At 53.9% G+C, this 13,646-nt stretch overlaps 1 protein-coding gene across 13 annotated transcripts in view; it reads right to left on the bottom strand.

The window, feature by feature from the left end:
* Positions 1-13,646, bottom strand: part of JAKMIP3 (Janus kinase and microtubule interacting protein 3) — a 162,758-nt gene that overhangs the window by 113,634 nt on the left and 35,478 nt on the right. For 11 of the 13 annotated variants that reach the window (XM_032174878.2, XM_058435887.1, XM_032174869.2 and 8 more), the window contains exon 1: positions 1,722-1,903. The exons of the other annotated variants lie outside the window; for them this stretch is intronic. The gene's annotated coding sequence lies outside the window, so the exon portion shown is untranslated. Of the gene's footprint in view, positions 1-1,721; positions 1,904-13,646 lie in introns of those variants that run through there. 13 annotated transcript variants of the gene reach the window in all.

Raw genomic sequence — 13,646 nt, forward strand, 5'->3', positions numbered from 1 at the left:
CACACGGAAGCCCACAGTCCAGTCCACACGGAAGCCCACAGTCCAGTCCACACGGAAGCCCACAGTCCAGTCCACATGGAAGCCCACAGTCCACACGGAAACCCACAGTCCAGTCCACACGGAAGCCCACAGTCCACACGGAAGCCCACAGTCCACGCAGAAGCCCACAGTCCACGCGGAAACCTACAGTCAAGATCAACCTTCCAAGAACGTGTATAGGACACTTACTTCTCTTAGAGGAGCTCGATCCAAAATATGGGGGCTGAGGCACAGCTCTGACTGACAGCTCCCTCGCTGTGGGACCACCACCTGGTGGTTTGGATATTGTCAGTTAGGACCTAAGTAGTAAGGACTTCTGAGGGCTGTCGGGAGAGAAACAGGAGCTCCGTGCATGTTCTCTGCCACAGCGTGCCCTTAGGTTTAACAGGGGTGCCCCCAACTCACAGGAGAGGCAGGGAAACCTCGGGAATAGCAGGAATGCCAATGCCCTCCCCCCACCCTCAGCCTTGGAGAAGGAATGTGAATGTGCCATGTGTCTTGTCTTCTCCAAGCACACATTGATCATATTGATCTATTCTGTGGGACTCTCAGGGAACCTCATCCAAACGCCGGCCTTTTGCTGGTAATGCTGTGAAGGTAAACTGAGGGTCCTTCCTCGGCCCGGCTCACTTTCCTCTTCTGCTGCTCTTCTCGGGAACCGAGGTGGTGTCTTGCCACACACCTGCTCAAAGGCCTGATCCACTGAGAGGACTCTCAGGTCTACAACTCCAGGCTTGGTTTGGAACGAGAAAACCGTTCTGTGACTGGTTCTCCCACACTGTGAACAACAAAATCAACGGCAGCAGCAAGTATTTACATCCCTACGGTGCCTGCATGGTTTCCTGGCCAGTCTCATTGACATCTCAGTAAACATCAGTACAACAACATATTGCCAAGTTACCTGTGATACCCTTTCCACCACAGCCCTGCCAGCCCCAATCAGTGGTGGATTTTCTCTGAACAACCGTGGAAACTGAGGCCTGGTGCAATAACCTCAAAGAGTGAATTAGTAAGTTAATAAGCTGTTGTTTCCCAAAAACCTGGAGCTCCTTGCATGAGAAGTTATGTCAATGAGCGATGTGTGATTCTTGATTAAGTTTTAAAGAGAAGACACCATCCAATCAATGTGCAGGTAGGTGGTGAGGCCTCAAGCCATAAAGATGACCTATTCTTTAAAGGAAAACAAGCAGCAAAAAAGTCCAGCCAGTTACCCCACGCAGCCAGGAAGCACCCGGCCGCTGCAGGCCTCCCAGGCTGTGCAGACAGCTCTCTGGTGCTGTGTCCGTGGGATTCTCACCACAGCCGGCAACACACGGACTCAGCCTGGCCTCCCCACCCCACCCCACCCCACCCCACCCCGGCTGCCGTGTGAACAAGCATCCGCTTTACATATGGGATGAAACACACACCCATGCTTTAAAGGAGAAACCTACTACTCGGAACGCAGGCCCAAGCCTCCTCCAAATGTGTGCATGAGCATGAATGTGAAAACGGACAAATGAAGCATCTTCCTCTATGATCGTCCCTGCACCCCTCAGAGGACAGACCCCAAACTGTCAACTTCCCAGCCACATACGTGTGCGCACTAAATATAGAGGAGCACCAGGTGGAAAGAGCCTGTGCAGAGACAGCCGAACCGAAACCAACAAAGCCTCCGCAGCATTCAGAAAACAAACACTCACATTCCAAAGCTCGCTGCCTGCTCCTCTCTCCCATCGCTCTGCTCGACTGTGAGAATCTTTCCCGGCTCGTCCGAGACTCAGTCCGGCTTTTGCGCAAATCAGCTCCGAGCTTCTATGACTCAGCAAAGAGCCCGGCTTTTATTTTTCAGATGGAATTTACCACGCTGTGACTACATCCAGGGGGAGGAACCATTTCCCCGAGCTGTTTCCAAGCAGAGCCCTTGAGCCAGGATCACCCAAGCTCTCCCTGTGCACATTAAGGCCGAGCCCAGAGGCATCCTCGGAGCCCCCAGCCCAGCTCCCTGCAGGGCGCGAACAGACGCTTCTCGGTGGGGAAGGGGCCCGCAGCAATGCACGGCTGGGCCGGCCGAAGGCACAGGCACGCAGGTGAGATCCTGGCGGCAGCTTGGCTCTATTCAGATGCAGAGGCGGCCTGGGCTCCGGGTTGGCAGCAGTCTCACGGGAAAACCAGGAGCGGCAGAGGCCACGGCTGGGCCATCCCTGCCGGCGCTGCTCCCTCGGCTTCCTGGCTGCTCCAGGACCGTGTTCTGTCCGGCTTTCCCTCCTGCTTGGAGAAACCCCTTCAGGATTGCAGAGCGAGCGGGTCAATAATGGGAAGGAACTTCCACTCTGAGGGTATCTATTTTAAATGTCAGGTGATAGAAGGGATTTGCACCCAACTCAACTGTGAGGAATGAAAATGCAGACGGGAACCAGACACACGAGACCAGCAGCATTCCTGTGTGAAGGACAAGCACGTGAGCTCACCTGGCCCGTCAATCCCAGATGCAGTCCATAATCACCCTCCGGAACAGCCACTCTGTAGAACACGCAGGGTCTGACAGGGTTCCCAAGCAGGAGGGCACTTAGAGTCCGCCTGGGTCCGATTCCATCAAAGGAGCCTTGAGGGCTGCCGGTGCGGGTGACTTGAAGCTCCTGCCCTGCCCTGTCTCCAGCCACCAGGGCCTGCGCTGAGGCTGCATCGGAGCCCGGACCCCAGAGCAGGCCCAGGTTCTGGGGGTCAGCCTGGGAGGACCCTGCACCCCCTCTGCTCCCAGCCCGCTCTGCCTCAGTTCCCTCACCTGCACCCTGCCTGCCCCCCACAACCTGCCTCTTCTAGTCAAGGCCAAATGTCACTTCACCCCAAAACTGAGACCGGCAGGCACCACCCCGAGAGGAGCCCACAGAGTGAATGCCGATGATAACGTCAGAGGATGGCACGGGCAGGCCAGGACTTCGGGTTACTTCTGCTGTCTGTCCAGATCTGGCCACCCTCGTAAGTTAGAGCAAGCAAAAAACCGTCCTGATTAAAACCATGGCCACACGTCTGGCCAAACGTCCGGGGTGATGCGACAACCCTCCAAGGGTCACACGTCCTGACTCGTGTGACGGAGCCGCCCGCTGTCCCTGGTTACCAGCCATCGCTGCCTCGATGTCACAGGGGAGGAGGCTGGAGCACCAAGAGGCCATGCGGCTGCCCCACAATCACATCCCTGTCAGGTCCCAGAGCTGGATTCAGACCCGGGACGGTGGGTCAGAGATCCAGACCCCTCCCGTGTTGCCCCGAAGCAAACAGGGTTCCCACACTGGCGGCTCGGGGTCCACACCCATCCCCGAGGGTGGCTCCTCCTCAGTCAGAGGCAGGCCACAGGGACAACCTTCCTGACGTGGGCAGTGCCCCCTCAGCCCAGCTGTCCTCCTGCTGGAATGGATCCTGGGGAAACAACACAAGGATGGTGTGTGCACAGATTTGACTTTAGTCCAGATACTTTATAGCACCTACCAAGTGCCAGGCACTGTTGTAAGACTTTAAATATAACTCACATAGGGATGATTATGGCAATGTTGTCCATAATATAACAGTGAATAATTGGAAACATCCTAGACGTCCAACAACAGAGGAGTGATTTAACAAGCGATGGGAAACGCACATATATCCGAATACAATAGGGCCATTTAAAAATGTCCCCAGTCCAAGCTTAACAGAAAGACGTAAACAACCTATTGTTTTTTTAAAGCCAGCTATAAAAAAGCGTGTATAGTATGCTCACATTATTTCTGTTTTTAAAAATGTGTGCCTGTGTGTGTTGCACTCAAGAAAAATAAAGCCTGAAAGCATAGATACCAAGCTCCAAAGCGGCCGTAGCTCTAGGTGATAGGATCTCAGGTGACTTGATATTTTGTTTTGTATCTTTCTGAATTGTATTTTTTTTTTGTAGAATTGGAAACGATATTTTTAGTATCAGAAAAGAAATTTTCATTTTCAAACGGATACACACGCATGTATGTGCTTTTGAGTCCTGCAGTAAACATGCCCCTTGCAGACGGTCAGTTCCCTCCCGGAGCCCAGAGGGAAGACACTGTCCCTTCCGAATCCCATGTTGGCCGAGGCGGGGAGCGGGCGGGTGCTGGGGCCGGGCTAACGCCGGCGTTCAATCTTAGGGAGCAGCCTGCTCTTTAAATAGCATCCATTTTTCTAGTTGTAAAAGTGAAATGTGCTCATTGTAGAGAATTTGGAAAATACAGGAATAGATGAATAAGAAAACCATCCTTGCTAGTCCTCAAGAAGCTGAGCTTTGAGCAGGGGCCTCCCAGCCACATTGCCAGCTCCACCCTAATTCTTCCAGATCCCAGAAACCGAGCCTCAGCACCCGGGACAGAGCCAGCTCCCCCAGGACGTGTTCCAAGGAAAGGAGGCTTAAACAGCAGGCCTCACTTGTGTCACAGGGTCTGAGAAAACTGCGACCTCCAGAGGGTCTCTATGTCTCATGTGGCTGCCTCGCCAGGCACCACGAGGCCCAGGTCCCATCGCACAGCCCGTCCCTGGCTTCCCTTTCCCACCCACGGGCAGTTGTCACCTGTCCTTTCTGGGGGAGCTTGGCCACTCCCACGATCACACCCAAATCCAGAACTCTGCTGCTCCATTGCTGATTCCCAGACCCACCTGTCCTCCTGCTGGCCCGGTGTCTCCATACGATTCCTCAGGGGCCTCTCAGTCCCGGCAGGTCCAAAAATAACCTGCCCTGCCCCAAACTTCACTCTTCCTTCTATTATATTGCAGGTCCTGACACAGCCATTCACCAGTTATTATCCAAGCAGAAACATGGCTGCCTTCCCTTTCTCCTCCCCTCCCAGACAGGCCTGCGCCTTCCAGGCCCTGCACACAGCTGTTGGACCCAGCTCCTGTCATGCAAAGCCACCTCCTCCTCCACCTCCTCCACCACCACGAATCCTGCCAGGACTGCCCCCGGGGGCCCCATCCTCGGTCCCTCTGTCTCATGACTGAGACCTGTTGTTTTATTCCCATGCATGGCTTTGTATTTTTACTACGCGACTATGAATTCATCATTGCTTTTTGTGTTTTGGAGAAACAGCATAATTGGCATCATACCCTACATATCCTTTTGCAATTTTCTTTTTTCACTCATCATGTCCTTGAGGGCTATCCGCACTGGCGTGTGTAGATCTTTGTCCATCTTCACTGTATCCCCGCGTATGAAATAGCCATGCACTGTGTTGGTTTCCCACCTCCTCCTGGCTGACGGGGAGTTAGACGGGGTCTGTTTTCGCATCTTTGTAAATGGTCTGCATCTCAGGCCCATCTGCTCAGGAGCTTTCAGAGCAGGCACTTGAATGGGAAGGTGGCAGGGCTGAGGGACAGCCATCTTCGACTGTTTCAGCACTGCAAGCTGCTACCCAAAGCAGCGACCAGGATGAGCGCCCATCTCCTGACACCTCCCAAGCCTGATGGGCAGTCTGAGGGGTGGAGAGGATTTCTCCCTGTTGAATTTAATGTGCATTTCCTGAGTACTAATGATCAGCCACTCACTGGCTGCCCAGGTTTCTTCATCTGGGCTCGCCTGGCCCCTCTTCCACTGTGTCTTTGTGGTGTGATCATCCATGGCTCCCAGGCTTCTTCATCTGGGCTTGCCCGGCCCCCCTTTCCCTCTGTGACTCATCACCCGTGGCTTTGAAGGAGGCTGTTCTACGATCTGGATAGGAGTCCAGTGTTGGTGAAGCCTTGGCTAGTCTGTGCCTACGATCTGGATAGGAGTCCTGTGTTGGCGAAGCCTCAGCTAGTCTTTGCAATTTTTATGTTGCCTTCTATTCTCCAGAAACTTTCAGTTGAACCATTTTACCCACATTTTCCTGTTTTACGTTTTTGTTTCTTAAGAAATGTGTGTCTCATACATGAAAACATCTCCCCAGGTTTCCTCCTAAAGGTGTTTTAGCTTTTCACCCTTGGGTCTTCTCCGTGTGGAAAGCCAAGCATGCACCCTTCCTCGTCGAGAGCCCGGTGCTACCGCTGACCTGACAATGCCAGCTTAGGTGGCAATTCTGCTCCATTTTTGGGGACCCTAAGTTCTCTACTGTGATGGTCTCTGTCAAGCTCTGCCCCAACGTGCCTCTAGTGATATAATCTTCAAATTTGGCCTTTCTATGTCAACTTGCCAAGCTCAATAAAAACTGGTTTCAATTTTGATTGGAATTATAATGAGTTTATAGATTAACCGGGAGAGAAATGACATCTCTTTGACATTGAATCTTGCCTGTGAATGTAGGCTAGTTCTCCATTTATTTAGGACTTCTTTTATGTCTTCAACGAAGTTATATAGCTTTTCCCCAAAAGGTTTTGCACAACTTGTGGTACATTTAGTCCTTGGTGCCTAACATGTGTGCGCCATCACAGCAGGTGTTTGTGTGTGCTATTGATCCTTTCCTCACCATAACTAGCAAGAAGGTGGCGCTCAGGACTGTTACTCACTTCATATTTACCTTATACTAGCAGCTTGCCGAAATCTATTAGTCCTAAGAGTTTGTTTCTATATTCTCTTGTATTGTTTTTTCTTGAGATGGAGTCTCACTCTGTTGCCTAGGCTGGAGTGCAGTGGTGCGATCTTGGCCTGCTGCAGCCTCCCCCCACCCCCCCTGGTTCAAGCAATTCTCCTGCCTCAGCCTCCCAAGTAGCTGGGATTACAGGCACCCACCACCATGCTCAGCTAATTTTTGTGTTTTTAGTGGAGACGGAGTTTCACCATGTTGGCCGAGCTGGTCTCAAACTCCTGACCTCAAGTGATCCATCTGCCTCAGCCTCCCAAAGTGCTGGGATTACAGGCGTGAGCCACTGCGCCTGGCCATTCTCTTGTATTTTCTATGTAGGAAATCATTTGTGAATGATATTTTTGTTTCTTTCCAATCTTTATACTTTTACATTAATTTCCTACCTTTTTGTGCTGGGTACGGTTTCCATGACACGAAACCTCATTAGTCGTTCAGGAGAGGCAAATTCATTCGTGCGAGATAGCTTGCACCCCTCCCTCATTCCTGTCTTGCAGAAACACGCACCAGGGTCATTGCAGGATTTTGGTAGGTTCCCTTCCTCAGGTTAAAGACTTCGTCTGTATTCCAAATTCGCTAAGTGTCCATTTTTTAAAATTGTGAATGGGTGCTGCAAGTCATCAAGCGCTTTCTCTGCATCTGCTAGAATAGCCGTATTGTTCTCTCCCTGTCTCTTCAGAGCCTGCCTGTGCCTGCCCCTGTGACTGCCCCGCCCCCCACTCCCAGAACCTGCCTGGCCCCCATCTCATCATCACCTCCCGGCCAGGGGATTCGCAGTCACAGGATTGTGTTATTTCCAGCCTCAAACTTGGGGGAGGCAAAGACCTGGCTCTTCAAAGTCCCCCTGAAACCTTCCCCTACCCAGAGTTGGTGGAAACAGGTTTCTGCCCTCTCTTGGTGCTGAGGTGGCTTTATTTCATCCAGCGTCACAGGGCGCAGTGCATCGAGGGTCCAAGCTCTATGCCAGGGTCTTCGCAGCAGCCGCCTTCAGCAACATTTTGTCTCCTCTTCCTGTTCCCAAGAGGGCATGAAGATACAGCCCCTGGCTCCCGGGGACAGCATGGCCTGCCCACCCCAGCAGCTGTGGCTGTGGCTTCAGGGCTCACGGCTCCACTCTCCCCTGTCCTTTCCAGCAACCCAGATCGAATGCTCCCCATCCTCCCTCCCTCTCCCTCCTCCCTCTTCTCTCTCAGTTCCTCTGGTTCTCCAAGGTAAAGTCAGCTTTTATCTAGGAATTTGAACACCTGTGAATTGGCAAGGCCAGTGACGAGGGACAGGTAGGGTGGAGCTGGGATGCCCTGGCACCGGCCCCCTCCCTGGGGACAATTTCTTGCCTGCCTCATTCCTGCAGGTGGGTGGGGCCCTCGCCACAAGCACCCCTCTAAGTGGCTGCTGCGATCCTCCGAGGCCATTCTGGCATATCTCTGAAGACTGGCTGGAGGCTGCATGTCCTGAGGGGTCGGCCTCGGCACCCCCAGACATCAGGACGGTGGAGGCCCAAGAGCCCCAGAAAGGGACAGAGCCTCAGGGCCGAGCCCGGCCTCCTCCTGCACAGGGCAGCTGGGTCATCCTTGCTGTGGTCACCACGCCAGGCTCTGTTAAGTTAGAAATACACAAACATGGGCGTTTTCACCCTGACTTGAACAAGTCAATCTCTTGCACTTTCATCTCCAATAAAATGGAAAATATTGACTCATATCAAAGGCTTCAAATGCACAATCCTGTGGCCAGTGCACAGCATCTCCTGGCAGGCACAGGGTCCAGGCTGCCAAAGCTGCTTCATCACGATGCCCCATGGCGGACATGGCACCAGCAGCAGGTGGGGACGGCACCCAGAGGCTGTCCGAAGGAGGCTCCGTGGGAGGAAAGGCTCCTCCTCTCCATCTGCAGGAAGTTTAGCAAAAGCCACAGAACGTTCTTTTAGGGACGTGGCAGCTGAAAATGCACAAGAGATAGCATCCTGGGTCCCTTTTGTCGTCCGCGTGAACAGCTGTTCAGAGTCAGACACAAGCCGGGCATCCGACGGCTCCAACCACTGCAGCTGGGGCTTGCGGCCCTGGGACAGTCTTCGGTGGCGTGAAGCCAGAGCCAGGCAGCCAGGCTCATGTGGGCGTGACGCAAAGGATAACCAAGGAGCCGCACAAGAAGCTCCTTCCGGAATCCTGAACCAGAAGCACAGACGGTGCCAACTTACAAGGCTTCGACCTTATGATGGGTTTACTGGGGTACTTCATGCATTTTTGATCGTTTGAACGTATGGTGGATTTATCAAGACATGACCCCCTCGTCTGTCATGAAGCATCTGGATGCAGCACCCATCAAGACAACCTGTGATTTTCCAACAGCCTGGTGCGTCCCCTCCCCACTGCTTTGGGTAACTGACTTTTTTGATCCTCGCACACGTGTAGCCAGAATGACACATAAAAATACTAAGAAGCATCTTCACCAGCTGCACACGGCAAATGAGTCATTGCTGAAGTTCACCACCTGTGTGCCCAGGGGAGCGGCCTCCGGGGAGGAGGGTTCCCTGCTCAAGCAGCAGATGGGGTCAGCACACAGGACCCTCCGGAGAAAGGTTACGGGGAGGATAGTCTCCTCCTCCCACTTGCAGGGAAGTTGAGCAAAAAGCCTCGCTACCTCTTCCCAATGGAGGCCGTCACCCTGCACCCCTGGGGCCTGGCTACACCTGTGCCTGGTCTACGGAGCTGATTCGGGCTGCAGCAGGGGCTACCTCCAGAGCCCTGTGAACCACAAACCACATCAGAGATCAGCTCTGAGGCCCTCACTTTGTATTTCCACCCATGGGTGCCAAACGAATCCATCACCAGATGAAAGCAGCCTCGTTCCAAAGTCGCTGCCGAATCCATGGGAATAAATTGGGCCCCAAGGCCTTGACCTCAGCCTTGTTCCCACAGGTTGGTGGCTGAGACTCACTCCCACCACTGAGCAGCCCCAGACACCAGACACCAAGCCAGTCCCTTAACTGAGGGAAGGACGTGGCAGGCAGCACTTGGACTTGAGTCGTCTGGGGCTGAGGATCGGGCCCCGCCCAGTCCCAGGATGCGGCCCTGACTGCAGACCCTCCTGTTTGAGTGTCACCCGAACCCTCTCTCCACTTCGTACGCACCAGTGTGCCAGTGTGGACGCAGCGCCATTATGTGCGTTATTAGCGTATCTGATCCAAAACCACTGCAAAGAACACACTGCTTTCAGGCTGGGTTGAGGGAGGGAGGCACTGTCCAGGACAGCACTGGAGACAGCGTCCCTCTCACTGGGGTTGACACAGGACCCAGCTGCCCTCGTTTCAGCCCTGAGCACCCAGCACCAAGGGGTCGACACCCCTGCTGTACTCGAAAGAGCAGAGATACCCGCACAGGGACGAGAAGAAAGCCGAGTGGAAAACACACGTGCAGGGCTGCTCAGGTGACGACAGGAATCGCCAGCCTCGTGGGGCCTGTGCCACATGCCGGGGCCCTTCTAAACGCACTCTGTGCTGCGTCTCATGCAGTCCTGACACTAACCGGCGGGGCAGCGTGTGTCCTGTGAGCGTCCCTGCGTCTCATGCAGTCCTGACACTAACCGGCGCGGCAGTGTGTGTCCTGTGAGCGTCCCACGTTTATCCTTCCTGTGCCACCAGCCTCTGAGGGCGATACAGCGGCAAGGCAGTCAGCGGCGTGCTCCTGCCCACGCTGGGCTCTGGACTTCCTGGCACCACAGGACATGAGGCCTCTTTCATGCACGCAAAGGCTGGTGTGCAAGGAGCTCACACCCAATGCACGTCCGGCCAGCGGGTCTGAAGCCAGGAAGTCAGCGCACGCCTCTTCCCTCCTGGGGTGGACAACAGTGAGGCTCATTCTCCAGCTCTTTCGAGGGTCCCAGGGGGTTGCGCCCAGATGCTGCCACAGCAGTGGCCAGCAGCCAGCACAGCCTCTGGGGCTGGCCTTCCTCCCTCCCTGGTTCACTCTTCCCAGCCCCCATTCCTTTCCCTGGAGTCCTTCCTAAAATACCACATGCTACACACAGGTCCTTGTCTCAGCTCCGCTTGGGATGATCACTGGTGGGATATAGGCTGAGAGCCACCCCCAGGGTGGGATTCTAGACCCCCGGGTAGGATCTAGAACCCAGGGTAGAATCCAGACCCCAGGGCAGGACCTGGACCTCTGACCCCTGGATGGGATCTGGACCTCTGGGTGGGAGCTGGACCCCCGGGTGCCTGGTATTCTGGAAATGGATCAGTCACCATCAGGCCAGGTGAGAGCCCTCCTGCAGTGGGTGTGGGTGGCGATGCCTCTGGCATTCAGCAGCCTCACTGGTGGTGCACTGGGACAAAGTACAGATGGGAGGTGGGGACCACTTGACTCCCGTGGGTCAGTGCAGCTGTGAGGACTTCAGAGGGCTTCTGCTGGCAGCTTCGGTGGCCTCACAAAAAGAAAATGACAGGCATGGTCTGCCTCGCTTTCAACCCAGCGCACACTGCCCAAGTCTGAAGGCCCTCGTGGTGGCAGATAAGGAGGCCCTAGTGTCCTGTGGCCGCTGAACACCAGGTGCAGGAACTCTAAGGGCAGCAGAGCCACAAAGGGGATGGAACACATGGCCTCGACTGGTCTCCAGCACCAAAGTCAGGGCCCTGTAGGAAAAGATGGGACCCTGAGACCTGGATGGGGTTAGTGGGTATTTGGGTTTCCAGGGATTTCTCTGCATGCAAACTAGGCAGAGGACATGCTTGCAGCTTGCGATTAAGCCCATTAAACGTGGACAACAGTGAGTAGCAGAGACGCTGGGGATGCGCTGCACCCATCACCTCCACAGGCCATGGACAAGCTTTACAGCCCGGTGGCGATGTGCTGAGAGGCGCCCTCACTCTTGGTGGAGAAACCAAGTGTGGGGGTGAGAGAAGGTGCCCAGGGTCCCACCGCTCACCAGGAACGAGGCCAGACTCATCCAGATTTTCCAACTTCTGAGCCAAATTTTTAAAAAGACAAACACGAACTGACCACAAACAAGCAGGCAATGCTGGCTAGAAATGGACAGGCAAGGGCAGCGCCTGTCCCCAGGCGGGCTCCAGTGTCCCCAGGTGGAGTCACGTTCACAGCACTTCGAAGGAAACTCATTCTGGACCATCTGCATGCACTGTGGGGAGCTCCAGGGAAAATGACAGCTGGAATTCCTCTTCAGAATATCTGAATAAGACTTGAGGCAGGAAGGGGGCAGAAGCCCAGGAACCCCATGGGGAGAAGGCTAATTACTGGGATCCCTGCACCCCCAGGTCATCCAATGGCACAGTGGGACACAAATCCCGGGGGAGGCAAGGGTGAGAGGGTGGTTGAGCCAGGACACCATGGGGCAGCTCATTAGTCTCCTGTTGACCAAGTTCAGATAGAATGTTAAGATGTCGGGATACAAAGACAGTGAAGTGAGAGCAGGCATTAATTAAGACCGAGGCACATGCCAGCTGATATGGATCAAACCCCGCCTGCCAGCGGGCAAGCTGCGCACACACATCCATCCTTTGCCTCCCTCCTTCACTCCTGCTTCCCAATCCCATTTCATCATGGCCTGCGGGCTTCTTGGCAAGACCTGCTCAGTTTTAATTTCTTTCCAAACATTGAAGAAAAAAAGACATTGCATTTTAATTTTCTTATGCCATTCTCAAATTATGTGCTCTTAGCCACTGTTTTCAAGACAAAGTACTGATCAATGCTGGTGGCCAACGTGACCTGCCTGCGTGAACTCTGCATGTCATCGCAGAGGACATGTTTGTCATTGATACTTGGATAACTTATTTGAAATCTGCTTCAGTCTTTCTGGGGTTTATTTGTAAAGGTCTTGAGAAGAGTTCTATTGATAGCAATTTGTTTTCTGCCTCCCAGAGAAAGGCACTACTCCTGTTGAGGAGAGAATCTGCTGTGCACCTCCCAGTTAAGAGTCCAACTTTAGAATCACTGCTCAGGCCCCTGGAGAGAGGAAAAAGAACAAAACCAACCCCAGCAGCCGTAAGAAATCTGCGCCCCCTGAGCCCTCAAGGCATCCAACACCCTCCAAGTGCACCGGATGGTCCTCAGTGTAGGAGTGCAGGACTCTCACTCTCCCCAAGTGGAGGGTCCTCGGTGTAGGAGTGCAGGACTCTCACTATCCCCAAGTGGAGGGTCCTCGGTGTAGGAGTGCAGGACTCTCACTATCCCCAAGTGGAGGGTCCTTGGTGTAGGAGTGCAGGACTCTCCCCATCTCCAAGTGGAGGGTCCTCGGTGTAGGGGCGCAGGACTCTCCCCATCCCCAGGCCTCAGTGCCAGGGCTGGCTCAGGAAGCTGGAACTGCCTCTGTGAAGTGGGCAGCTGTCCCCGAGCCCAGGGGAACAGCCTTGGTGCTGTCCGTGGTGCTGCTTCTCTCTATTCCTGACTTCAGCTCACTGACCACACCTTAGTCTTATCTGTTAGCCCGGTCTGAAACCTAGTGGTGACCCCCTCCTCCCTTAATCTATGGTACTAATCTTGCCTCTGTCTGACTCTTGACCTAGCTCTTGGCGTCAGCCCTAGCAGAGACTGGTCCATAGGGTGGGCTACCCAGGGGTGGTTCTGGCCTAGACTCATACACACCCCACCTGTACCATACCTTGTCTTCCCCTATATCTGCCAAGCTAGCCCCTAACCTCTGGCAGAGCCTCCCATGTTGGCCTGCACCCCTGCAGGTGAGTGATACGAGAAACATGAACCAAGAAGTTCTTCTCTGAGCTTCTTCACAGAGGAAGCTTCTTGGTGGTTTTCCTATACACGCCCGTTTTAAAAATTCTTGGTAAATCGAAGTTATTGGGGAAAAAAAAGGAGGGTACTCAGGCCTTTTCCAGGCATGCCCCTTACATTCACAGAACGTTCCCTGAGCCTGCCAGCTCCTCTGAGCCACAGTTTACACAGACACTGGGAAGGGAAGTTATATGCAGAGGCCTCATTCCATGTCCTCTTCGAAGTTCATGCAAAGTTCCCCTGGTCCATCCTTGGCCATTCCAAAAATGAGCTGAAAACTGACATGGTGGCCCCATGCTCACAGCCCTGCTTTCAGTGGCCAGCATTTTTTTTTTTTTTTTTTTTTTTG

Source organism: Hylobates moloch, unplaced genomic scaffold, assembly GCF_009828535.3.
Source record: "Hylobates moloch isolate HMO894 unplaced genomic scaffold, HMol_V3 SCAFFOLD_3, whole genome shotgun sequence".
Lineage (NCBI taxonomy): Eukaryota > Metazoa > Chordata > Mammalia > Primates > Hylobatidae > Hylobates > Hylobates moloch.